The sequence below is a fragment of the Chelon labrosus genome (assembly GCF_963514085.1).
Source record: "Chelon labrosus genome assembly, chromosome: 18".
Classification (NCBI taxonomy): Eukaryota; Metazoa; Chordata; class Actinopteri; order Mugiliformes; family Mugilidae; genus Chelon; species Chelon labrosus.
The window spans coordinates 17,476,718-17,501,497 of record NC_140351.1 but is presented as its reverse complement, the minus strand read 5'-3'; the positions used below and the strand labels follow the sequence as shown (position 1 = coordinate 17,501,497).

Below are 24,780 nucleotides of genomic sequence, written 5' to 3'. Positions count from 1 at the left end.
ATGCACTCCACAGTGTTACATCTCCAGACAGAATAGGACTAATCTGTGACCATCACTCCATCATTCGAGAAGATGGATGACAACCAGAAACTGTAACCAGAAGAAAAAAAAACTTTAAAACTGTGTCAGTGTATTTTTTTATGTTGTGTTTTGTTTATTAGTAACCTCACAGCTGGACTGAGGCGGGTGTCAGAGCTACTGTATCTACAAAGAGCAGAATAAATTGGCTGTGTTGTGGCTGCAGCGGATGCGGCGGCTGTCTACATGTTGGTTTTCTGTCCGTCATTTCAGGCTTGTTAAGGAGAAAGGCATGTTAATACCCCCGTAAACACTTTCATCATCGTGTGTGAGGCTGCCGGGCATTAAAGCAGAGTTGGGAGAATTTCTTCCAGGAAACTCTGTTGGAATCAAACAAAATGAACCTCATGAATTATGAACCCGAGGACTGTGGATTCTGTGCCGAAACAGACATCAAAAATATCCTCAAGTGTAACGTTTCAAGAAAGAAACATATGGATTCTGTTAAATTCTTGTACGGAAAGATGGACCGGATTGGATTGGAGCTGTTAACCTCCATTTAAGTGCTAAAATGTTCAGAGACCTTCACTGTATAGCTGTTTACTCATGAACTCACTAGAATCATCTACTATTCATTCAAACATTTTTCTATACGATGCTGAATAGCTCTATATTAATACTTCTTGCGCATACGTCTACACACTCCCATGCCTTTTGTAAATGCAGGAAAAGGTTTAGAATAAATGCTTTGTGGAGAAAGTGCAGCCGCGATCAAGTGATCAAATCTCACCTCAGCTCCAACAACTGAGTCATGATAGAAAAGATGCGCTGACTGGTGTAAAGCTATTTAAAACTGAACAACAATACATATTTATACTCCACTGTTGCATCTACGACATGGGCACATGAAATTGTGTTGAGCTACTTTGTGCACTTCAAACAACGTTGAGTGAGTTAGTAAATGCTGAACAACAAATACTTTCACTTACATCACAGGCATGGCTTGCCAACAGAGACCTGGGGCCCCAAGCAGTTCCCTAACTTTGCTACGGCAGTGGCATTGCGCTAAATTTTCAATTGCGGTAGGAGACATGCCACGCGCATGACTCTTTATATTAGTCAAGTATGACAAAGGCGGCTTGTCTCAACCTCAGACATTTCAATAAAACAACTTCAAGTAGCATCACATTTTGTTTGTTGTTTCTACGGTGGTTGACATTAGTTACCTCAGCCAGCAGAGCAGCGTGTCCAGCTTTGTTGTCCATAACCACCAGCAGCGGGAGTCGAGACAGCGCCACCAGTCGACTTGTAATCAGCTAGGAAACTGAAAGAAGTGAGACGTTAAGATATTAACACTAACAAAACAGTAAACTGAACTGTACTGTACTGAAATATACATCTTGGCTGCCATTCCTTGGGTTTTATCTGTCATGGCAGTAGAGAGTCGTATTAAACTAATTTGTACCAAACTTTTTTTTCCTGTAATGTTAGTTAACTAGAAATATTTGACTAAGATCAACCAATAGACTTTAAACTCTGAATTAGATCACTATAATTCAGACAAAAAATACAATATTAGATCTGCTCAGTTCCAGTTCCACCATTGAAGTACATGAAGAAACTCAGCATAGTGGCACAGAAAGCACACCTACACCTCAGACTAGAGTTTTGGTATGAACACTCACAACAGCATAGGCCAGTGTCACGTAAGCTGCAATGCAGGCTCTGTGTAGATAGGTTGCAGAGGGATAAATGAGGTTTAATGGGCTCAGACAAAATCAAGATTCAGTTGGTCTGAATATGTTTTTCAGAGGATCTTTTTTTGTACGACTGCTCTGTTTCGTGTTCACCTCTGTGGAATCAGTGGGTGAACCTTCATGTTGTTTGTGATATGATGTAATGAGAGGAAACAAGCATGGGAAACACATGCAATATATGTAAATGAGCTCCAGTTGGAGAGCAACATCAAGGTTTCTTGCACCATACACGTAAAATTTTCCTCTTTCTCGATGGGAAACAATCCAGTTGTTCAAACTATCTGCTGTCAGAGTCGAGTTAAAACCATGTGTCTGTCCGTGTTTGGTGATGAATGAATTCTGCAAATAAAATTAAGGAATAAGTGTTAAAAATTACTTCACAATAGCTAGCTGTGAGACTAGGAGCATGCTAACCTCCTGATATTTACCATAGTCAGCGTTTTAGTTTTGTGTGTTGTATGCTAATAATTACTGATTAGCACTAAACACAAAGTATAGATGAGGCTAATGGGAATGTCCTCAGTTTTGCAGATACAGCACAGGGTCAAGTCCAATCTTGACCTCACGACGAAAGCTAAAAAACAAATCGAGTGGGTGCATTACTCATCTCATGAACACTTTTAGAGATACCTAGTTTTCACTGCTATGGAAAACATATATAATACAGAAATGATCTTATTTTTGTTACTTTGCGCAGTTTTTTAGACTGTAAGACAGTTGTATGGTGTCTACCTGACTTTAGCCTTTTTCCTTGATTTGTACTTTATCATATCAAGAGAAAGAAAACACAATTATACGTGAAATAAATCAGCCCACCAATTGTTGTGGTGGTTCCAATGATACTGTGGTCAATAAAGAAATGCATGCCAAAAAGATGAGTGTTATTATTACATTAATTCTGCTACAGTCGCCATAGTAAATGATCGAAGTTGTTGGTTTGAAACCTGAAAGAATAGCATCACTTATTTAAATGACTTTTTACTGCATCCCCAAATAGCCACAGGACAGTAGATTATTCACCCTTTGCCTGTCCTCAGTTCAGGAAATGCAAATTGTGGCAGAATGGTGTTGTCAACTATCTGTCCCTGCTTCCATTTACCTTTTAAAACGTACTTGTAATCAAACCTAAAAAACAGACAAAGATAAAATTAATAGGATTTCAAGTGTTTTCAGTGTGTGTATGTTTTCTTCCACGGAAGCATGTCAGTGAACGCTTAATTTGTGATATAGGGCATCGAGCTGGGAACCGTGACAAGGAAACATATGAAAATAACAGCTGAAATCAGGGGGCACACTGCTAGATATTTTGCTAAAGGCTGGCACATGCAGTTTAGACTAAGACATAAAGAAATGGGGAAAAAGGAAAAATGACATTTTACGTCTTAGTTGAGGTAAGAACTCGTTTTTATCACCGCACAGCCACTGGAGGTCATTTTCTAAACAGGCACTGGCGTGTCCTATCTCGCAGTGGGGCCACTTCCAGCATGCGCGTCTCAGAGCCAGGAGTGGGTCGGCTGCTGTTCAAAGGAGCATATCCATCGGCCAAGACAGCAGGCATGAAAATGTGACTTGGCTAAACTGACTTAGGATTAGAACCAGATGCTTCTGGCAAGGCAAACCTGTGCTTGAGATACTGGATTTTACAGAAATAGATGCAACAAGCCTCCCCATGACACATATGCTCAGTGACAGAATATACTCTCTAACCGCACTAAAGGAAAAATATGACAACGAATGGAATATGTGGCCTGGTAGAGAACTATAATTTTTAGATTTTGGTTATTTAACCAGAACTGCCATATATTGTTTACCTGTAAAGAAAGAAATCACCAGTTTGCCAACAGTAGCTTCTGATAACAGTATACCAGGCTCTGCGTAATCAGTGAACTGCAGGTGGTGGAGATCTGTGCCGTAGAGTGACCCGAGAGCACATGATATCCTGCACTGCCAGGTCCCTGTTATCTTGACTACAAAGTGGTTTCAGTCTCTTCCTGTAGGACTCCGAGGCGACAGCTCTGTGACTCTGTTGTCGTTTCACGTGTTACTCTGCAGTGCCTCAGCTTCATCCAAACAGAAACCGCACAGCAGGCTGACTGTGGACAAGAGGTTCCTAGGGAGCAAACAAGTTCATGTATATGTAATCGGAATGAGTGCATCACTCTCTCACCCTCCACTTCACTCTTTGCTGGTTTTTAATTCAGGTTCTCGGGGCAAAGCAAAGGTGATTGGGAAGAAGGGAAAAATTGGAAATTCTAAAATACTCTGAGATATAAGCCAATAAATCTTTATTTGCCCGGAGACAAAACTAGGATGGACAGTACTTACTGGATTTTTAAAGTTTATTCTTTCATATTTCAGTGCACAGACTCTGCTCATGTGCTCGGTTCAACTAAAAAGCAGACATTTGTGGAAGGTTTGATTCTCTATCTGTCTTTTTTTGTAAATACAGAAAGCTATCCAAAGAACACTGTGTAATGTCAAAACTATGCATTATTAATTATGAGTTTACATGTTTTATTTATTTGACAGCACAGAAAAGATTTTGTTTTCAGCCCTTGATTGGTAAGGTTTTGCTTTAGATCGTCTGTCTGCCAGTGTCGGGGCATCAGTGAGGGTCTGTGAGCCTTGTTTTTGCAGTGTGTCCTGCACGATCGCTACTTGCCAAAACGCAATTATTTTCAAAGCTGACATGGTCATCGGGAATAAATTAACTGTTATTTTCTGTCGTGTGTTAACTTGCCGTGGGATGTAGTCTTAGCGGTGCGTTCAGGCGCACCTTTTTGGTCCAGACACAGGCAACATTTGTTACCGGTGTTTCTTTGATGTGGGTTTGGTGCACCAATACCTTTAGGGAACTTGACTACTTGGTTCAGTCCAGAAAAAGATCATAGTTTCAGTCAAAAGAGATCCTTTCACGATGTTAAACACACTACAAGGCAATCCTCTCTCATCTGAAACAAGCTTCTCCCGTCACCCTCTTGTCCACCATGGCGACGAGTACTGCCCAGACCTGGAGATTGTACATGCACTTATTCACATGGCTGCGACGTAAATTCACCTTCAAAATTTGACCACTACTGTTATTTTTATGCGGTCAACATATGATCCATATCCAGATTAAGGGAAATGTGCAAAGCAGACTGGGAGTTAAATTACAAACATTGCAGTTGCTGAGCATGAACCTTGACTTTAAAGTAAACACAACTATCAAAGTCATTGGGATCATTCCGTGGAATATTAGCTTGCAGCGGTTTAAGTATTTCAGTTTGGTTTAAAGTGGCTGAACAACCAGCAAACATCTCCACTATCTCTGCAAATATAAGAATAAAATGTATCCACAATAATCTGCAATAAAACTTTTGTGTTGTTATCAAGCATTTGGTATGTGAATACAGAACACTACTTCCTCCTCACTAGTTCTCTGTCAGCTTCAAAAGGCAAACCACGGACACATTGGTCTTTTGTTGGAATTGTAAACATACAGTGAGTAATGTTGTCTCTGTCCCTTTGCCCCTTTGCTCTGATCAATGATCTATGGCTTTTGGGCCACCAAGTTTTGTGCCTCCTCTCTCTTCTGACCGCCGCATTCATACACTATAATAACTCGCAGAGCCATGCCATGAATTGTTAATACAATGTATGTGGAAAGAATCACAAACAGCAGATGCTGCTGTGCTACAGCGCCACTGATGAGTAACGATAAGCCTATGACATTTTAAGTGGAAGGACTCTGGAGTACCTCTACCCGCATCTGAAGCTTCTCTGAATTGTAATGCATCCTCTTGTGATAACAGAGGCATCCTGCAGCATGTTTCAATCTCCCAATTTCTTTCAAAACATCCCATCCATGCACCCTAACGACAAAAAAATATGAATTCGTTATTGGTTTGAGGTGGAATAAAAACTATGTTATCTTTTGTGTTGTCTGCATTTCAATTTGACGGCCCACCGGGCTTGGTTAATCCAATACAGACATGGGGAGAGAGACCTTTGAGAGAATTTGGAGGAGGAAAAAAAAAAAAAAAAAAGACATTTCACAGACAGATGAGTCTAAACGCTGCTACAAGAGGGATGGCTCCCGGTGAGATTAGACAGGTGGTGCTGTAATTTTGAGACTGCTGGAAATTGGAAGCAAACTAATTCAGACAGTGATTGCTCGTAGTGGGTAAACGGTAAGATGTGAGAAGTATCACTATGTGTTGATCAGGGGAGATAGACGCTGATGAACACAGACAAAAACTGATAACATGCAAACAGTCACACAGAATGCGTTCCAGTGCATGACAGTCAAGGCAGAAACAGGAGATTCCCCTGCACTTCAGCATTTCATCAGTACACAAAAGATAGACCAACAACACCCTCATCCTCTGTTGCTATGGCATCAAGACAGTGAGAGATAGCTCAGTAATGTGAATATTCACTCATCCAGGTTATATAGTCAATGAAAAGTATGTCAACATGTTGTTTGTTTCTGCTCCAAGAAATCCTGAAATATCTTCCACAAGCCTGCCCGCCTCCGACTTCGCGCTCGCAGACAATTCTCTTTGTAACAGGCCTCTGTTTGGATAAAATGCAAAGACTTGTGCATACTCCAACTCTTGCAAGCATTTGTTTCTTGCCTTCCATTCAGGTTGACGTCAGGGCTGAAACGCTTAGCGGAGTTTGCACAAAAGAGTCCAGCAGAATTCAGAGAAACTGCAATGTTACGCCTGAGTGAAGGCGCTCTCCCCGGCCTGTGAGCGTTTCTCGCAGACTAGGACGGGAGGAGTAAGGACCGGCACGTGCATTGTCATTCCTACTACCCTCCACCTCGGTGAGTTTAGAGGATGTTTGCAGGCGCCACTTTGATGTCTGATGATGCGCACGTCGGCTCTGTTTTATCATTACTCGCTTCACACGCGGCCGATGTGAGAGCTTGCGGTTTGAATTCCCTTGAAGAAACATTACAATATGAATGAGATCAATTGCACAGGAACAGAGTGTGGTTGATTAGACTACCTGATGATCAGAACAAAACAGCATGACCATGAGCTTTGGAGGCTTTCTTGTGCCACACTGAGGATTTTATGGGGAAAATCTGTTCTGTCTGTTTTTTTTGCAAACAAGGATTGGTTGCTGCCGGAGCCGCATTAGACACCACGTTGACCCAACCTCTGCTGTCGGGACTCGGGCCTGCTTTACATCTCATACGTTACCAACAAGTTCTCTGGGGGAAAACTGCTTTTGTTTTGCATTCCATTGTTCGAATGCATTCATATTCAAGAGATGCCTGTGGTACACTGGCAACATGGCCCTAAACAGACAGTGAAAACATGATTTTTCTAGTCTTTTCCCAAGATGAACATCATTTAAAAACAGCTTGTTGCTATGGCATTTTGAGGAAGAATACATAAATAATACATACAGTCTTAACTGTAACCTTTTTTTTTATTGTGCATGCTGCAGCATTAACATCAGCAAACCCTTGTTTGAGATCAAATCTAAATATTCATCCCATAGCTGGGTTTTATTTTCAATGAGATAAAAGAGACAAATATCTATATGTGGCACTGATGCATTTTGATTTGGGTATTTGGCAAATTGCTCCTCGCTGAAGCGCCTGCAGTGTTAACCTTTATTGGACAGATGATTGCCTGTTAGTCTCCACTTTTGCTGTCACTGTTTTTGAGAGGCACAAGGAAATGTTGAATTAGCATACTGTTTATGTCTGGCAAGAAGCTTAACAACTAAAGTGTGACATCCCAGTTAGAAAAGTGGCAGACTTGCAAATGCTCAATAAAGTGCAAAAATCCTGGATTTGTGGATCAGGCTCTTCACTTAGTCTGGTGTTGGGCCCGAAAGCATCACAATCTAATGATAGCATTCATGTAAATAAATTCAAAAAGATGAAAGTCGCCTTATGATACTGGAAAAGTACAGAGCAATTGGAAATATTCCACTGCTGCCAAACTACAAGGTAGTTTGTATTTAGCACTAGTGTTTACCCGTGCCTTAGGTTTTTTTATAGCCGGAGTTTGTCCACGCCAACTCCACTCCACACAGCCCACTTCTCACTTAAAATGTGCTCTTGGGCTGCAGCACTTAGCAACATGTTCTCTCTGCCAGCCCAGGAAGGCTCAATATCACCTTCAAAGATTACCTCAAAAGGAGTTTAGGATTCGTTCATCATGACAGGTTTACACCCACTGGGCTTCAAATTTAAATAAATTGTTTTAACAATAAATTATTCCAATGATAAGAAAACGGACAATGAGGTTGTTGGTGATTATCAATAAAAAAAAAAAAAAAGAGTCTTGCTGGCAACTGACCAGCCCCCATCCATTGACCGTTCTGCATCTACTCACACATGACTATAATGTTTCACCACTTTCGAAGCGCAGCTTGCTGTATTCATTGGATTAGTGATTATTTAATTTGGCAGACTGCAATGTGCTGAGAGAGCAGTATCAGTCACTTGTCCTATTAGCTAAAGTAGGCTGACTGTGATCATGGAAGCGAGTGTTGTGTGAGTGGGTGTAGCTCCGATCAGTGGGAATGGTATAGAAATAAAAGCAAGGGCGATGCTAGTGTGAATATAAAGAGGAAGATGTGATGTGAAGCTTGTTATTTACCCACACCTTGGTATCGTGTTCACACACCTTTGAAATATGAATAGAGCTGACTTCTGAACGTTACCTGTGGCACTTGTGAGCCAATTTTGAAACGATCAGGAAGTTCATTTCTTCTCATTTAATGAGGCTTGCTGCCTTACCCCACCTCAAGTCTCAGCACCGACCTAGGGGCCATGATGCACCAAAGAGCCAATTTCCGCTGTGGGGTCATCAGCAAGGGTCTGTGGTCCTAGTTTCTGTAAGGTTTCCCACATCGTTGGCACTAGTCAGTGTCACAGCATGATTCAGGATAGGCCAGCTCTGTTTGGAGCTTTTTCCAGGCAGGACAAGCTGCCATGGAGGAACCTCCACAAACCACTGCTGTAAGCTAGATAGCAAGATTCGAGATAATCAGTCATATATCAGAATTCCATTTATCTGAATAAAAACTGACAGGAATCGTATCATGATTCCTTTTCCCTCGTGATTTTCCCATAACAGTCAGATGATGAATAGCCTAATACAGGATTCACGTGACCCACAAACTGTCAGTCTCTGCCAAAGGCTCCTCCACATGCTTGGAAACAGAGAGGAGAGGCACCAGTACACAGTCTGCTACGATAGGGACCTTTAACAGAGTGATGCTGAGAAATCCAAAGCTGGACAGACCTGCAGTTGCTAAGCTGTGGTTGTTCAGGGGAGGAGCGTGGATAACAACCACTGCAATTAAAAAGCAGAAGAAGAAGAAGAAGAACCCTTGATCACACAGAATGCAAACATTAAATAAATGAGCACAATAAACTAGCACAGAGAATAAATAAGTCAATGTAGCGTGCATATTTTGCAGAGAGTGTGTTGTTTCATCTGCTGGCTATTTTTGTGAGAGCGGGAATGGGAGTCATTTGTCATCATCGGGAAGGAATGACGTGCCAGACAGAAGCCAATCAAACCTTCATCACAGCCCTCTGATTCACAGGAAATGTATGCACAAGGCAACAAAGCGTGGACCAGCACATGAAAATCTTCAAAGCGGAGTGATCTTCAGTCTAATTGCTTTGTATGCTACTTCCAGCAGCATGTGAAACCTGGTTGGACCTCATGCAGGGACTCGAGAGAGACAACGCACCAGCCGCTGGTTCTTGTGATACATTATGAGCAACACGCGATGCACTTATTATCACCTAACAGATTTATTATTATGCCTGGCCTCAAATATTAAGCATCTTCTCATATACGCTTCCAAATGGATATAAATAAGCAATTTCAGCACTACGTCTTTAACTTTACAGGCCCGTAATATTCACACAGATTCTGCTTTCCCGCTGTGCATTTTTGCTTCTTTGACAGCAGTTCCCACTGACACTGTCGACTGTGGTAAAAATAATCAGAGAGAGAAGGCGCCTCCTCCATGCCTTTTCTCTCTCGGTTAATAAGCTTGTCAGTGTCAACATTTGAAAGGCGTTCCTGGAGATGTGTGTACTTGGCGTGTTGCTGATAATGCAGCTATCCTCACGAGAGCGTCGACATAAAAGCAGGGATCTTCAAATGCTCCTTCCCCGCCACCCATGCATCTCATGCTGCGATACCCTCCAGTGGGAAAGAATCCACCTGCTGATCATTTGTGGTTAATCTGTCGTTGCAAAACTGTGGATTTCTTAGGCTTCGTGCTTCTGACGGTTGTAACGCAACGCCCTGAAAAGTTCAAAAACGTGCAACGTGGTGTGCTGCATGACTAACAAACCCCCAGCTGTGGAGCTTAATTGAGATTCATAGTGCAATTTAGGGAACCATATGTGGATGTATGTGTATCTCCAGAGTCTGCAGCATTATCAGATAGATAGATAGATAGATAGATAGATAGATAGATAGAATGGGTTGTTCCATCTCACTTCCCTTAAAGATAATGATTCCCACATTGTCGCTGTCTGTGTAGCCAGCGATCTTAATTAGCATCCCCCTGCTCCCTGTTCTGGCCAATGAATTCCACTTAAATCCAGCAGTCTATCTCATCTGTTACATTTCACAGTGCAATCCGTTATCATGCGAAAATATTTTGAGCCATGAATTGTGAAATGAGTTTTGAGTGTTTTAGGCCATTTAATACACGCCGGTAAAATGCTCTCAGCTGAAGCACTGGCTGTTGGTGGAGGCAAACTGATTGAAGAGTGCTATTTGTTGAGTTCAACGAATAGCACAGGTTTAAATCAAGCAGCAGCAACCTCAACGAAGCCAACGTGAGTGCCACAAAACTGCAGTTCTTTGAATGGCCACTTGAGGCTGGGGTCAATCCCCTCAGACCTCCGTGTTAACATGGCCAAATAAATGTGTTTGTAGCCCAGTAAACATGTTCATGAATCGCAGACTCATTGTTACACTTCTCTCAAAAACTACTCAAAAAAGGCACACTCTTGGCTCCCAAAGAGGACATCTGATCCACACTAGTCCCACCGTCTCCAGCCACCACTTTCAGCCAGTTCCGCATTTGGCGAGTCTTTCAAATAGCCTCACAAGAGACGGTCCTTAACTCACGTCTGACCAGCTCTCCTTCCCCTCACCAGACACCTCGTCGATCTGCAGCGTTGCCACCCACGTTCATTGCGCTTAAAAAAATCTTCCTTCCACATTGGAGCGGCACCCAGAGTAGGCTGACATTCATCATCTGAGGCGTGCCCACCTCAGCTCTATCCGATCCTGACTTTTTTTCTCATTCTCCCTCTCACTCTTCTAGCGTTGTCCTTGCTAGCGAACCCCATCTTGTAGGGAGGCGCAATCCCAGCAGGTAGAAAGACTGATGGCAGTTGTAGTTGTAGAGGTGGCGGATTAGGTAGTGCATGTGAGTTTAAAAAAAGAGACAGTCTGTTTTCAACTGACACATTCAAAGACAAGGAGATTTCACGATATGATTAACAAACTACCATTGGCCTGGCCTGCACTGAAGTATTTATCTGCAGTCAGATACTTTCCTCTGGAGTCAGTGGAAGCCAAATAATATAGAGTTAATGTTAGGGTAAAATATGAGAAGCTATTTCAGGTGTTACTGATCTGATTCCAGAAGACATTTACAGTCTCATAGAAAATGTGAAATGACTCTCAGTTGGAGAACTTCTATGGTTTGGGCTGGTGTAAAACTTTCCCAGTTTGATCACAAGCCCCAGTATAATGCAACTGCATTAAAATGTGTACTAACAAACAACATGACTGACTGTAAATCTACCACATTGAATTGTGTACCTTGAATTGTAGGGAAAGTGAAACACAGTGGGAGCATTTTAAGGTGAGTACATTCAAAGCAGACAGAATGAAACGCCAGGCAATTCTTCAGTGATGGAAGACATACTAGATCTTAAAGGATGCATCTGGTGACCAGAGTAAAACAAACTCCCCGCGAAGAAATTGAATTTTGCTTTCATCCTCTCTACATATAATACATAAACCGATAAATGTTTTATGACGCAATCTGAAATACTATCACAGGGCTCCGGGTTAACATCTGGTACCGTCAGAGGATTTCATATTGGAATCGAAGACCTTGAGGCGAGCAGAATTCCTTCGTTCTGGACTCTCAGTGACAAAAATACATACAGAACAATGTGTTTTTTTTGTTCTGCTTCTGTTCACAGAGAAGAGTCTTTCATTTGGCTTGTTGAAGAAGCTTTTTTGGCTCCCCGCAAATAGCCTAAGCATAGTGTGCGCGGCAACATCAGAAAACACTGAAGATGAAAAGATGAGATACTTCTCCCACCGACTGTGCTATTGTGTGGTTAAAATGACACACTTTGACTGTCAATTTCACAATTTACAGATCAGTCTTTCAGCTTTCTGAAACCTGCTCACAGACAAAATAGAGGCAAAACATGTTGTGTAAGACATGGAAATATGCGTGGAGAGTTTTCCTTGGTTGACTGAAGATGCAAAGAGATTTTCTCCACAGAGCCGATATCTGCCTCATCTCTAATGAGGCTATTTGATGTGATTACCTGGAGGGCAATTATTGATCCTTACTAGAGGCTGGAAATAATAAGGATATGATGAAGTGCTAGTTCTGTTTTGGTTTGTATCACACAAAAGCCTTTTTAGATGTTCACCTGACAGCGCTGGATATAAAAAAAAATAAGTTAACAATCAGGTTGTGACAGACTAAATCACTACAGATGAAAGCATAATACCAAAGCTCCGACATGATGTGTGAAATTGGTACGCAGCGTTAAATGGTGCAGGACCACGTGTAAATTATGGAGACACTGAGGATAAAAATCCCATCTGTATGGCAGCACAACTTCTGTGCTTCTGTTGGGGGGTGAAAAACAAACACGACACACATGAGCCCACATGAAAACACACACACCTTCTCTGCAGTTTCGGCTCCGCTTGGTTTTGGCAGCTTCTGCGTGTTTTCAAAATCGACCAAAGTCACCGTCAGAACGTTTACTTGATTTACACAAGTTGAAGGTGGCAAGAAAGACACAAGCTGCTCATTTTACAGGACCAGATGCAGAGGGCTTTGAGCCCATTTCTGCTGTTTGGTCTGCACAAAAAATCAGTTGCTTGTTTCCAATAATTCATATACACCAAGCAGCCATAATATTAAAACCACGGACAGGAGAAGTAAATAACATTGACCATCCTGTGACAATGTAACATTCTGCTGGGAAACTTTTGGACCTAGCATTCGTGTGGATGTTACTTAGACATGTACCACCCACCTAGACCAGACCAGGCACCTCCACCCCATAGCAATGACACTCCTTGATGGCAGCAGCCATCCCCAGCAGGATGCAGCCTGACACGGGTACACACACACACAAAAACAGTTTAGGAACAAAAACATGAAGAACAGCACAAGGTGTTGACCTGGCCTCCAGATTCACTAGATCCCAAACTGATCAAATATCTGTGGGATGATCCACAGAGGCCCCTCCCCTCCACCAGACCCAAAGGCCCCCACTAACAAAGTTCTGTTGCCAGACATCACAGGACACCCACAGAAGGCCCATGTCCATTCTCTAAAGAGTCACAACGGTTTTGGAGGCACAAGGGAGATCTACATAATATTAGGGCAGCCTGAATCAGTGTATTCTGTCCTTTGCAAACAAATATACTGTATATATGATCCTGATTGGCAGACAGTACAGCCTCCTTTAACTTAAATGTTGTAAATGGAGCCAATCATGTCCACTTGCTTAGTTATGAAGAGGAGGTTTCCCAGAATCAGTCTGTTCATCACACTTGCATTTACACTGTCAAACGCAGCATTGCTCACGAATGCCTACACAAATAGTTATTTTTAATTCCTATTTCTTCACATGAATGTGTGTAGGTGTAACCCCCTTTAATACCGGCACGCTGTGTCTGTCTGCTTTCCACAAATATGATCTGAAAACACAAGCAAAACCGCACAGTCGATGGACTTAAATAGACGGATTCCGCAGCGTAGCAGCGAATGAATCAAAGGCAGTGGGCTTGAGACAATCACAGAGAAGCACTCCGTGGAGAGATCAAAAGTAGAGCATTTCTGCACCTGCCAGTGGCTCTGCAGTACGTGTCAGGGTTGGCTGGCTCGCCAAGGGAAAAGGGACCACGCACCTTCCATCGCGAAGAGCTAGAAGACAGATGACTCCGTGCACGCATCAGATTTGATTTGTCAGATCTTATTCGCAAGCTTCTTGTAGTTTGAGGTTTAGGGTGTTGTTGTGATACGCAGAGGGGAACATATAGACCTGCATTATTGGCTGAGGTGATGTGTGGAAGTGTTCCCTTCAATGAGTGTGATGTCTGACATCCTCAACACTTAATCACGCGAGTGCAGACGGAGCGATGGGAACATGAACTCTAACATGAGACTTTGACCTGCTTTTGCCACTGGAGAGTTTCAAGCTTGAGGGTTCAATCCCCTGGAGCCTGTTGCTTGTGTATGAGGAAATATTGATGCGTCTTTGGGTTGTTTTCTTTTTCTAAACACCTTTCTGTGTGACTTTACAGCTCTTGTTGTTCTCAGCTTTCCTATTTTATACTTTAAAGGATGCAATAAACAGATTTAGTCATTTTTAGGTGAATTCAACTAATCAACAAAAGCAGTAAAAAAAAGGAATGTGTCAGACATCCTGCCGGAGCTGACCCGACGCTCACTCTACTCTCAAAACAACACTCGAGATTGCTTTGAGGGAAGACGATTGAAATATAGGAAGAAAAAAAAATCAAGTATTAATGGAAAAGCTTCCACTGGCTTTTAATTAGCAGAGAATGAGAATCCCACAAGACCATATTTTCAATTTTCAAATGACTGTTCTTAACATATGTAATCTCTGGATCTGTTAATAACCTCTAAGTTGATTAAGGAGCATAATCTTCTTCATTCTTTTTTTAATCTATTAAAGTGCTGTCACTCATTCCCTCAAACTTTCTTCTGTCTCAAGGACTTTGATCATATGCGCTCCCATATGTGGCGATGGTGACATTTCTCAGTTCATTTTTCCCTTCTGTTTGTTCAGGATGATTAATGGCAGGCTGCGCACACACACACACAATGTAACACTGCCCCCTGAGCCCTCTGAGCACAGCCTGCTACATTTCTCCTCATGTACATTCAGAGGCTTCAAGTGGATGATAAAGGTAACACATCTGAGTCTCTGTTTGACTTTCAGGATTCAGCTCTACCTTCAGGGTTTTGCTAACCCAAAGAGTTTCTCCGCTCCGCTCAGCTCCCACAAGCACTCAGGCGTTGATGAAAGTCGTGCCCCCCTTTCAGAGTGTCACTGCGGCATGGCTGAACTGACTTATCAATGGAACATTGAGAAAAATGCGATGCTCTCGGCTTGTAAATGAGCTTCTAAAGATGTCGTGAGGATGCACATAAAAGCTGATGGACAAGCACAAAGACGCCTACGATTACAAACATTCACCAGTGTTACCCAGTTAATCAATATCACTGTTTTGGTCAGGGCAGGATGGGATATTTTCAAAGTGCAGTGACGTCAAGCAGAGCCACTTGGCGGTCGAAGTAGGGGTTTTGATATGTATATTTACGGAAATGATCACCCTTGTTTCACTATGTCGTGATTTCATTATCTGCAATTAAATGATAAGAGAACTTTTGTAGTAATTGCCCGCAATTACGGGATAGACAGCAGCCATTAGCATTTTGGTTGTTTCATGATTTAAATTGCCCTGTAAAGCGCTGACTGTAATAGATCTATGAGGAACAATTACATTTGAAGGGATGGTAATGACAGACTAAGTAGAAAACAATTTACCTGCTCCAGGAACAACAACTGTGGCCGCGTCGCGTCTAGGAAAGTAGGACATATCGTGTATTTCAGTGCCTGTAAATAATACAAAACAAGATTTGTGTCACAGAACATAAGCTTGCATTGATTTGACAATGTGGAAGGAAAAGCTTAGACTTTAACAGAAACAGCCCGAGCGTAAGGGTGTGACTTTCAGAAAACATGTTATTTCTGTCAAGTGAAATTCAATCACAGGTAATTTACACTCTGGAGTCAGCACTGGAATGGAGAGTCACTTTCCTCTGACCCCTCTGGCCACCAGGCGAGCTGTTATCGACGAATAGGTCTGTCACTTCAGTGGACCCTGCTGGACTCTTTAAAATGAGCTCAGGCAGAGCTCGGCTCGAGACTGAAAACGGCTGCTTCCATTTGCACTGAAAAAAATAAAAAACAAAGAACTTTTCGACTCGTTTCCAATTTATACTACAGCTGCAGCGAGCATGCATTTAATAGATGCCTGTTGTGATGTGTTTGCAGTAGGTTGTCATATTTAAATTAAATTCAAAGTTAGAAATCTTCCCCTGTTGAAACTGCAGATAAAGCAAAGTTTAAGAACATGTGTTGTGTCCTGGTGCTATAGCAACACATCTATTGTGGGAAAGATGAAGAGGAAGCACCCTTTTATTTCTCCAGTGACAACATTTGTAAAATGATGTGATCTGCAGGTACATTTTCATTCAGAAACAGTTATAAACGTGTGATCTTTTAGCTCATTTGTGTGGTCGGGCGTATACAGGGCCCACATGTAAGAGAGAAATAGAGAAACTGCTGTTAATTATATTTTTATTGACTGTTGTGTGGCTGCCATCTGCTGGCTATTTATGTGCAAAAATGTGTTTTACCGCCACCTGCCACTAGGAGGAATTTTTTTGTTTCAGAAAGAGCTTGGGCACTACACATAATACAATCTTCCAGTAAGACGAATTGCTTTTCCTGATTATGTCTGGTTTTGCTTCTGTTATCTTAAAGATAAAGCTATCCGGAACTATCTGTTCCAACTTATCAGACATCAGCCATACAGACTACCTGCCCCTGTCCTATACTGTGCTGTAATTGCTCTTTATCAGTGACATTCGGAATACAAACACCATGTTCACTGATAAGAAAACTGTCAAAGTGTAACATAGAGGTTCTTGTAAATAGGTCTGTCATGTAATAAAACATATAAATAAATTCCTGGATACAGTCTCGGCACAATATTGAAGCAGTAGCAGTTGTCTTTGATCATCTTTCATCTATTGAGCAGCTGAATGAGTCATTTACATAATCTGCACCCATTCAGGGCTTGTGTTCAAAATAAAACGGCCATTCACAAACATAAGTGAGACGTATTGGCAGATTCTTTGTTAAAATTGTGAGTATTCTTTAGACAATACTGCCACTGTGAAAGTAGAATTTGTGTATTGGGAATTATTTTTAACACTTTGAGCAAAAAAACTTGAAATGTGTTCAGTTCAAAATTAGTTTCTCATTGGGAACTCACTGTAGCTAAAAAGCAATGGCGTGACTCAAGGCTGAAGAAAAAAAATGACTTAAAACAAAAGAGCATCACAGACTTCAGCTGTGACAAAAGCAGGGCAGGGCCAACAAAGACAATTGTAGAGCACTTGTATGAGATGTACTGTTCAAATCTCCAGACAGTCCTGTGACGGCCCCTATCACATGATGTCAGTAAGTGGCATGATCGACCATTGGCATCAAGGTTATAAAAAAAAAACAGAAGACATCAGAAGACAGACTATTTAAACCCATTCATTTTGGCTTTTGACCTTTGACCTTAAATTAAAAAGAAAAAGATTATTATTTGTTGATATAGATTGTTATTTGATTTTAACTATCCCATAATGTCACAAGTGTAATTTAGTCGCACATTCATATATATCTATATATATATATTTTTTTTTTTTATCTTTTTGCTCAACATAGATGTTTTTACTTTTTCAAAAGTATGTCACGAGCTGTGCCGGGATACTGTTGTTTTACCTGTATAGAGTCAAGTGGAGAGCACATGAGAACAGTAAACAAGGTGAGTTTACTTTTTAACTTTTACGTGTTTTTCCCACAGTAATCCTCTTAGGCAACAGGCTGTTTAGCACTTTCCCTGATACGAGGCCCCGGCAGAATGTTAAACATTAAACTATAGCCAGAGAAAAACAGAGGTTGCTTCAGGTCTAGTTGGCATGATCGAAAGTGACTGTCTTGGAAGGGTGTCTGGTGAGGAGAACAGCTATTAAAATGCTGTGTGGATTTTACACCGATACCTGCCATCGCATTTATCAGAGAACTAAAATTAAAAATATTTTAAAAGAGGGGGAACTGACCTTTAAAAAGATTTGTGCTGTTGCATTAGGCCTAATTTGTACAGATGACTGACATTTTGGAAAACAGCCCAGATGTGAGTGTTTTTGGCCAAAAAATCAATGAGGTGATCAACACAACCTCAGATTCAGTCCTTTTGTAGTAATTTATAGCATTTAATTTAGTAGCTTAGTTTAGATTAGCTTATTTTAGCTTAGTTTAATTTAGCTCAAAGACTGGAAACAGCTGAAAACTGTTAGCCTAGCTCAGTGCGAAAGTCACCTTCCATAAAAACCTGCTACTAACACGTTTAAAATGAATCCCTCATCTTGTTACTTTAATCGCTACAAAAACTAAAGTGCGAGAAAATACTAAACAAAAACCGTGGTAATGATTGCAAGACAAACACTACAGGCTATGTAGCTAGAGCCAGCAGACTGTTAGCTTAGCTATTAGTTTACATAGCGTAAAGAGCTTTTATCGGAAATAGCAAGTTATCAGTTTCTCTTTGTTTGCAGTGCGTATGCTACGCTAAGCTTGTAGTCTCTGGACTCCAGTCTGCCTGTGCCCATAATGAGTGCAGAAAGTACCAGTCCTGATGGCACCGCTCATTAACATGACTAGACAGGTTTTTCTCACAAAGACATTGAAACCATGGGAGTTCCATCAGCATGTACTCATTTTCCAGAAAAATCAGCATGCTCTCATGGTGAGATGTCCTGTTAGTCACTGTCTGCAAAATTACCTCACATGTTATTTGAAGAGCTTGAAGCTCGAGGTGTATTTCAGGGTTATTTTCCAACCTTTAACAAACTCACTCTGTTGCTCATATCATCTCTCTTTCAAACTCTCCTCTCTCGAACACACCCAAATGAACCCACCCAGAGAGCAGCTGCGATTGGCCGAGAGTGACACCTGAGTTAGACAGCTGGGAGTAATTTAGGACACTCATTGGCTGTTGGGGCTGTGCTGCTCGTGGGTATTTCTAGTGGAGCTGGCTGTAGCTGGATTGAATAGAGCTTTTGTGTAAACATGCCACATACACAGTCACGGGGAGTATCACAAACACCTGTGTTGCAATCAGTCCAATAGAGTAGCCCTGCAGTAAAATTCTACTTTCAGAAAGCTTATACTGTTCAGTTTTTCTCAGAGATGTGTTTACTCAGTGCTGTTTTGAAACTGTGCTCTTCAGTCGTCTGTCCACCAGACTGCACAAGAATCTTAAAGTAACTCAAAAATATGTCCACCATCCCATCTTTAGATATGGTGATTATCATCTTCGGTTAATATGGCGCAATGTCTGTGCAGGAACGACACTAAACTGTGCCTTTTAAACTGGAATACCTATTAAAAGGTCAGTGGCATCAGTTATCTTTGCACTGAGAAAGCTCACAGGTGAGCAGTTTATCACAACCAACAAGTAGTGAAAGCTATACAACGAAGCACAGAGCAAAACATTTAGGCACAAAAGTCAAGAAAGGATCCTTCATAATCAATGTCATGAATAGTTTTTTTGTTATTTGGCAATTAACTTGGAAAGGGGAGTAAACACAAAAAAAGTACATTAAAGAATCGCACAGTACATCAATATTTGCCCTCAGCACCAGTTCCTCTAGGTACGCTCATGCATAGTTCTCATAGTATTTGGCATGATTGCCCCGAGCATCTTGGAGAATTTGCCAAGGTTTTTTTTTTTTCTTATTTTTTAAATTTTTTATTCCCTGACTACAGAATATTGAGGTTGTTGTCACGAGGCAGAATACTTCTGGACGATGGACTATAGCCATAAAAAAGTGCCTATACACTGCAACAGGCAGTAATGCATTAGACGGTTGAAAACAAAACAGTCAGCACCAATATGCATCCTAGAATTGAAGCGCTAGCTGAAAACATTTGAATACTTGGTTCTCACCAGAGTACCCAGAGACAACCCACGCAGACACAGGGAGAACATGCAAACTCCACAAGCCCAGTCGGCCCATGGAAGACCAAGACTGTTTTTGTACCAGGCCTACACACAGGTAGCCTCAAATATTCATTTCAAGCACTGCATATGTCGGCATTTCCACACTGGATCAGTCTCCCGGTTCAGATAAAGAAGTGACAAGGAGGAACCATTATGCAATACAAGGTCAAAGGAGAGCAATGGAATGTTTTTTTCCTCTTCTCATGTGGGAAGCACTTCATTTCTCTTCACCAACAGTTGGTAAACTTAGCTTAGCATTAAAAACACATGAAGGCTGGTTCTGTCCTGAGATGTAAACTGCACCTGTTTCTAATGTTTATGCTTCTCTAAACAAATGGCTGCTGGCTACATATTGACTGTATAATCTTGGGAGTGGGATCAGTTTTCTAATGTAACAAAAAAAAAAAAAAAGAGCTTATTTCCCTAAATGTCAGACGTGTGTTTGGCTGGCAGCTCACAATCAGGTTTTGTTTATAAGCCCAACATACTCTTTATGTTTAGGCACAATGTTACTGGAAAGTGCGTAGGATCTGGCTATGAGGTGCTCTGTAACAATTTCAGAGCTGAGCACTAAAGAACAAAGGGGTACGGAGACAGAATCCTGTTGCCACGCCCTCAGGCTATAGAGTCAGGGCCTTTATGGCAACCTTTGTTAAGCTGGTTGGGACACTCTATACCACAGAATCCCCTTTCATCTTCCGTGGAACAGTGTGTGTGAGAGAGAAAGAGCTACTCAAAAGGCTGAGTAACCAGAAGAGTACCTGCAATGCACTGAAGCAGCGATAGCAGCAGAAGGAAGAGGAGTGGGAAAGGTTGGGAAATATTAAGGGTAACTGAGGGCCGAGCAATAAAAAGGACTGATGCTACAGTTATCTGGAGCACATTTAAAATATTTTTAATGTCTGTATTAAAGGGTGAAAACAGCTTCAGGTGTTCTCTAAATGTGTAGCGCTGAAGAGCAGGAGAAGAAGGAGGAATAAACGCGAGGATTTTTGACACCTGAACTAGAGGGAATAAGCAGGATGAAGCCGAAGCCTCGTTTTCGTCTTAATCAACTATCCGAGAGGGTGGATTAGGATGTTTCCTTTCATAATTTCACACGGGATTGAGGAAAAAATTGTCAAGCCCGAGTTTGATAGATCAATTTGCCAGCTGTTCCAGCAGGCTTTTCCTTTAGCTATAATAAAATCCCTCCCAGTCTAACAGCATAATCTATGACACGCTTGATCTGCTATTCATTTGAAGTGTCGTAGCATCCTGCTTTATCTTCTGACGTGGTGCAGACCTCCTCATCGCCAGCGCCAACACTGTTGGTTGCTAGGAGCTATTTGCTATATGCCGAGTCATTTTCATGGTTATTATGGCCCCGTGTTAGCTAACATAAGATTTCAGCCTTCACATTAATGCACACGTTACTGTCAGTGGAAGCACTAGAAGGAATCTAATTTCCAACAGCATCTTGTTGAGCCGTTTTCATTATTATAATAAGACATTTAATGTTTTTTTTTTCTTCATGTGCAAGGTCACACATATCCAACGGTATACTTTTTCCATGTAGATTAACACACATGAGTCATACACTCTCAAGCAAAGACAGAGATTTACACACTGACACTTCCCCACACTGCTGTAGGCTTTTATCCTCAGGCACCTGGATAGCTAAGAATTACACAGAGAGAAATTTATTCATTTGGAGCACATACATACTACTTCCTGGAGACAAGCCTTTTGTCCTGAGGCAGAGTAGAGTACTATTGTTGGATTACTGGTGTGGTGTGGTAGTGTGGGGCCTTGGGGAGCTCCCTGTAGGTGCAGCCTTCTCTTTTTGACCTCCTTTCCGTGCACTTTGTGAAAATGTGAGGCTCTAGCGATTTATCTGCATTAACCACATGGCCCACTGAAATTAGGACGGAGTAAATACGACTCATGTCATTATCTACGGGCAGCAGCAAAGTGAATGTGTCTGAATGTCCTTTTAGGACTGCAACAGCGTGTTTGTAAAGTCAGGATCCATGATATCATGTCCAAGCATTTTTTTTTTTTTAAAGCTATGAAATAAAAGAAAAAAATAACTATTTTAAAGTTTAGTTCTAGTTTAAAGAAAATACTGAATTTCCTCTTTGACATCCTATGAGACATGCTTATGTATTTCAAGCCTTCTGCATATACTGTACCAACATAACTCTAAGCACTAGGGAATGGACCCAGGATGACAAATGCAAACTTTTCAACCCTCAATGTACTTTCATGCTCTAGTGGAGTGCAGCTGTGACATTTATATTTAACCATTCACTTATCGCTGCCATTTTAGAAATAGCTTTTCTCATTCCATTCAAGTGAAACCAATTTGAAGTCAGGCAGTCTGAATAGGCAGGCTGAAAGCTGTAAGGATGACCACACATACATATGTAATGCTAATATTTAAAGAGTCATTCTGAAAGTGGTCTAGTGGGGGTGAAATAAGCTGTGTTATCTTTTAAATTGTGTGATGACATGGTTAGGACCTGATAATATGAAAATCAGTGTGAAAAGCTTCCTCTTCACAACATTTGTCATCACTTGAGGTACTATGCCAAGGGGAGTACACACTGGAAGAGAGCATTTGCGATGTGGTGGCAGAAGATCTTGTTATGTTAATGATATTTAACAAGTTGCTCCAAGACAGGAGGAAAAAACACATGCTAATGCAAAGTGGGCGGGTACCATGTTGAACTTATGTTTGTATATAGAAACAATGAGGACATACGCTTGGAAGGACAACTAATGGAAGCAAGTGACTGGTACAGACAACTGACAGACTTCTCCAAATGCCGTCCATGACCCAATTCACCATGGAGTGTTGGGTGAACCCAGATGGAACAACTGTGCTGTTGTTCTCAAATAGAGAAGATGACACCAAAATGAGCTAACTTTGTCCATATACTTGCAATGTTTTCATGATCTGTTTGTTTAACTCTCAAACATTTCGGGTGGGAAATTTTTTAGAAGGGTTACCAAGGCAGCTGAAGCCTTGAACCTTCAGTAGCAACCAAATGTCAACTGCAAAGCAATGGAGGGGGCTTGAGAGTGTACCAGTTCAGCTGCTAATATTTTTTAATAAGCTCTAAACACAAAGTACAGCCAAATGGAAACTGTCAACGTTCTTTGAATTCATCCTACAGGGCACGTACATCAGTCTAAATGTTGGGATGTTTCACTCCAAACCAGTAATGGGAAGGTGGGTTTTGAAAGTCATGAAAGTCACTGTGCTATACATTTGCCACTTTTCCACCCAAAATACCTGAAACTTGTATTCATTCATTCATTCATCTTCTGTAACCGCTTGTCCTGTGAAGGGTCGCGGGGGTGCTGGAGCCTATCCCAGCTGTGATCGGGCGAGAGACGCGGTACACCCTGGACAGGTCCCTGGAACTCTCTAGAATTTCTTTCAAGGCCTAAAAGGCTAATTTAAACTGTTGGCGGTCTGTTTCCAGTGTGGTCTAAAGACCCACAAATACTAGGAAATGTAGTCCACTAACATATGAAATAGTGACTGCGGTTTTTATTGGTCATTTTTGCATACAATCTGCTCCCCTCCAGTCCAGTAGGTGGCAGTAATGCAGAGGACATCAATGCGACACTGCAACAACTGTATGTGGAGGATATTCAAACAGTTCTGTTATTGACAATGATTTACAGCTTCATTTATTGTTGGAAGAGAGATAAGCAGCAGTAGCAAATCAGATTCAAAACAGATTTTTATGAGCTTTAACAGCAATTAACTGTGCTACAGGTACTGTGCCAAAAGTTCAAAGCTGCAAGCCCCACCCCAAACATGCCAAGTTCTTGGGAAAGTTCCTGTGGTGGAAATGTGGCTATTGTGTGGAATCCATGGGTCACTAAATAAAATTTTCTTCCAGCCAATTAGGTAGGTGTTGAAAACATTGTCTTGTTTGCGGCCTAAGTAATAAGTAGTAGAAGTAGTAAGTCAGGAAGTTACAAAAGGTCATTAGGACCAACCCATCCTTGGAGCCAAACTAACCAACATTAAAGAGTAATGTGCCTACAGAATTTATCTCTATTTTCGTAAATATAGTTACTGGGTGGTTTTATAAACAGTAAGTGGGGCATTGTTTTCCCCCCATCAATAGCATATCAAATCAGCCATAAGAACAGATATATTTAGCTGTTGGGTTAACGCTTTAAAGCTCAACATTGGCTGAACAACCAGAAACCAGTCTCCAGATCACACTCCCATTTACCACTAATTTTCCGCATTTTAGTGCCACGTAATTACCAAAAAACAATAAACACAACACCCTGAGACACTGGCAACATAGTTAACTGCATCAAAAAAGGATTTTAATTAAACCTAATTGAAAAGAAATGCTATCTGATTGAAGCACTTACTGTTCCACTCTGTTGTTTACCAAATTTGCTGTAGGTCATGAAGCATCACACCATTGTGCAAGTCAGTTTGAATTAAACTGACTGTGTTACTTTCTATGAGAAGCTGACATTAAGTAAACCTGACACGGTTTGGGACTCTTGTTTGTCTTCTTTGATAAACAAGTCATAGGAACAGCACGTTTCCAGACATGTCAGGTGTTTTTTTTAGGTGTGGTTCATTTAAAAATGTTCCCTAGACATATCAGAGAAGCAAAACATATGCATATAGACCTATGATTTTCTTTCTGCACGTACGTGCTGCGGGGTGGATGTTTGTCATTGGTCCTATAGGCGCACAGCAGGGTCATGCAGATTCTTGCAAAACATGTTTCCACGTTGTTGTCGGTCCTTGAAAGACTGTGTCATGGGGTCAGTGAACCGTTTGCCACACACATTATCTCTGACTGACGTGCAGGGGCCCTACATGCCTACCCGAGCCT

The 24,780-nt window shown here is 41.4% G+C and overlaps 1 long non-coding RNA gene across 4 annotated transcripts; it reads right to left on the bottom strand.

Moving 5' to 3' along the window:
* Nucleotides 1-20: 20 nt before the first annotated feature.
* Nucleotides 21-24,733, bottom strand: LOC311503429. Of its 4 annotated transcripts, XR_014699585.1 has the most exons (6): nt 24,596-24,733; nt 15,853-16,022; nt 15,616-15,684; nt 2,204-3,885; nt 1,245-2,114; nt 23-398 (listed from the first exon to the last, which is right to left on the bottom strand). It is a non-coding gene; the product is annotated as an uncharacterized lncRNA (long non-coding RNA). The 4 variants fall into 4 exon arrangements; XR_014699586.1 differs by lacking the exon at nt 24,596-24,733 and adding an exon at nt 21,616-21,802 and having other exon boundaries at nt 21-398; nt 1,245-3,885; XR_014699587.1 differs by lacking the exon at nt 24,596-24,733 and adding an exon at nt 21,620-21,802 and having other exon boundaries at nt 21-398; nt 1,245-3,885.
* Between the last annotated feature and the right edge of the window lie 47 nt (nt 24,734-24,780).